The sequence below is a fragment of the Mus caroli genome, chromosome 15, assembly GCF_900094665.2.
Source record: "Mus caroli chromosome 15, CAROLI_EIJ_v1.1, whole genome shotgun sequence".
Classification (NCBI taxonomy): domain Eukaryota; kingdom Metazoa; phylum Chordata; class Mammalia; order Rodentia; family Muridae; genus Mus; species Mus caroli.
This window is the reverse complement of record NC_034584.1, coordinates 53,691,000-53,694,661: the sequence shown is the minus strand read 5'-3', so window position 1 is coordinate 53,694,661 and position 3,662 is coordinate 53,691,000.

The following is a 3,662-nucleotide window of genomic DNA, read 5'->3' as shown; positions in this document are numbered from 1 at the left end:
TCAAACCTCAGCTGTGTCCTGTTCCGGAATGTCCCAGAGACATCCAGCCTGTCGTTACTGGTCAGTGGGTAGGAGAGGGAGGTTGGTCTCCCAGGGCTGGCAAGAGAATCTGTAACCCAGGCAGACCAAGTTGGGATTTCTGAGGCAATCCTGGTTCCTTCGAGTCCCAATCAGCTGAGGGCTGCCCCTGCCCACAGGGTGACCTCTTCTCGAGCCGAGCCGGAGGTTTCCTGGTCTTGGTGAACTGCCCACACTCAGGAATGCGCTACTCAGGAGATGGAGCCTGTGTGTCAGCTCTTTTCCCACATTCAGGGTTTACAGCTGACAGAAGTGTGTTTCAACAGGATTTGCTGAGAGAAGATGAGGCCATAATCCAGGAAACTGCCCTGATAAATCACCCATAGGCTAACCCGTGTGCTAAGGGAGCATTCGGGAAGGTTCTTCATTTGGAACGGGAATTTAAACAAGACTAAAACGGAAAATGTTGCGCCAGAGGAAGAGCAGCGATGAGCTGCTGTGAGGATACCACACCCCACATTTGCTTTTTCCTTAGTTCACAAAACCATTCCATACCTGTCCCCCAAACCCCAGGGCTCACTAGGGGGTGAGAATCACAATGCTGTTCTCTGGCAATTCATCCTATGATGTCACATCTCATTTGATCCCAGAAGGAAAGCTCTGAGACTTCCTAGAGAGGAATTAATAGCTTAATAGCTTTTTGCTAGAGTTCTGTTGGGGAGATCCTAGAAGCTTACTCTGACAGGGCACCAGCCCCTTTGCTCTCATCTCTGTACCCTTGCCCTTCTAATCCTTCTTGCCTGGGACAGTGGGTTTCCAAAGTGACAACGGAACTGTCCCATGCAAGGCTCTGTCCCCAGCCTATGAACTGTAGGCTTTCCTTGTATGCTGTAGGTTAGCAGGCCTGGAACAGATTCTATAGAAGGCCTTGTTCCTTCAAGTCTGTGTTTGACACAGTGCCCTCCAGGTGGGGCCTGCAGCTCTCCAGACTGAGCAAGAAGATCAGGGTTCCCACTGTTCACCCATTGGAGTGCCAGCTCTCTCAGGGATATATTAGGTGCCAGGGAAGTTCTTAGAGAACCTCGCCATAGTTGTGCTCATATAGAACTCTGAGGTTTCCAAGAACTGTCAGTCAAGCCTCCCACAGCAACTCAAGATAGACTCTATTTAAACTCTGTGTGGACAGGGAAACTGAGATGTAGAAAGAGCCGGTCATGGGGCAAACAGCAGTCAAACTAGCCAGGAGTTCGGGCTATCAGTCTGGAAAGGCAGGCAACCCTACAACCCTCCTCCACTCGTCTCCTCGACCTCTAGAGCGGTTTCCTACCCTGCTACATGGCTCAAGCTTCTAGAACAAGGCCCCAGGGCCACACCGTGAGGATTTGTGGTTCGACTACTTACTGGCTGAACAATCGTGGGTGGATTACTTAACTGTGTACCAAAGTTTCCTCATCTATAGCACTGATACTGGCACAAGCCATACACACGGCATGTCAGAGACAGGAGCTAGGAAGAAGTATAACCCCAAAGGCCACACCCTGTGTGCCTTACTCAGTGTTCAGACATAGGGCAGCTGCTTCATAGATCTGAGGCTTCCTTTTGGCCAATGAAAGCTTATTAAAGACAGAGGCGGTTGCCGGTGACACAGGCCTGTGGAGAGCTGAATACTACTGGGTTGTTCATTTTAGAGTGGTTGATTTGGAAAGAGGACAGAGCTCAGTCAGTAGAGTGCTTGCTCAACACGCATGAAGTCCTGGGTCTAGTCACCAACACTAGATAAATTCGATATGGCAAGTCACACCACCTAATCCCAATGTATGAGAGGTGGAAGCAAGAAGATCAGAAGTTCAAGATCCATTCTCAGCTACAGAGTTCAGGGCCAGCCTAGGCTACATGAGACCCTGTCTCAAAAAGGCTGAGGTGGTTTTATGTTATTTGAATTTCACCCAAATACAAAAATAGTATAATTTGATATCTTTATATGAATATTCGAGATGGAATCTTCATTTATATATTCCTGCCTGGCTTGCAACTCCCTATGTAGACCAGCCTGGCCTTGAACCTATGATGGTCTTCCAACCTCAGTTTTCCATTGCTCAGATGAAGAACCCACACTACCACACCTGGCTACGTTTTATGTTTATCCATCTTTGTGTGTGTGTGTGTGTTCACATGTGTGCACACATATGTGTGGTTGCATGTGAAGGCTAGAGGTGGCCAATGTTTAGTGTCTTCCTCACCTTACTTTTAAAGATAATTTTTAATGTGTTTGCCCATGTGTAGGTATGTATGCCACAGGCATGCCTGATGCCCTGCAGAGGCCAAAAGAAGCAGTTGGATTCCCTGGAATTGGAGATACTAATGATTGCTAGCCGCCGTATGGGTCCTGAGAACGGAACACAGGTCCTCTTTCTACAAGAGCAACAGTGCTCTGAACCACCTTAGTTTTGAGACAGCATCTCTCATTGAACCTAGAGCTTGCCAGCTAGACTAGCCAGCCAGCAATCCCTAAGGGTCTTACTGCTTTGGCCTCCCCAGCATGGGAATTACAAGCACAGTGCACTGCCAAGCTGGGGTGGTTTGAGTAGGTTTGGCTTCCATATATTGGTGTGTTTCGATGTTTGGCTCTAAGGAGTGGCACAATTAGGAGGTGTGGCTTTATTGGTATAGTGTGGTCTTCCTCCCCTTCCCCACCCCGCTTGCTCCAGCCCTGCCCCACTTGGTAGTGTGGTCTTGTTAGAGGAAGTGCATCACTGTTGGGTGGGCTTTGAGGTCTCCTGTGCTCAAATCTCTGCCCAGTGTGGAATCACTGTCTGCAGAAGATAGTCCCCTGCTGCTGCCTGTAGATCAAGATATAGAACTCTGGGCTCCTCCAGCACCACGTCTGCCTGCCCGCTGCCATGCTTTCTGTCATGATGACAATGGACTGGACCTCTTAAACTGTAAGCCAGGCCCAGTTAAATGTTTTTCTTTTAAGAGTTGCCTTGTTCATGATGTCCCTTCACAACAATGAAGCCCTGACTAAGACATGTCTAGCTTTTTATGCAGGTTTCCAGATCAGAACTCAGATCTCCATGTTTATGCATGTTACAGACTGCCATCTCCCAGGGTTCTAGTTATTGATTTTAAAGTGAGCAAACACACCTCTGTTTCAGAAATCAGAAGAGTGACTACATTAGGGTAGGGGAAGGTAACAACTTGGATTAGACACGAAGGAACCTGGGAGAAACATTCCACATCTTATTTTAATGGGGTGCATGGCTTTACATATAGTCAAAGGGTGAACCAAGCTCTGTGCTTAAAACTTGCATACTTAGTGTGGCTATCCCTGCAGAGTGTGTTAGACAGCTCTAGCACATAAAAATGTGTGGTCTTTGCTGTATCCATAGCTTGCACTGTTATGGAAGGATGAGCAAAACATAGCAAGAGATGTCCATAAACTTCTTCAAAACTCTCAAAGAGGATATTTTCTTCTTCTTCTTCTTCTTCTTCTTCTTCTTCTTCTTCTTCTTCTTCTTCTTCTTCTTCTTCTTCTTCTTCTTCTTCTTCTTCTCCTCCTCCTCCTCCTCCTCCTCCTCCTCTTCCTCCTCCTCCTCCTTCTTTTCCTTCTTCTCCTCCCCTTCTTCCTCCTCCTCCTTCTTTAA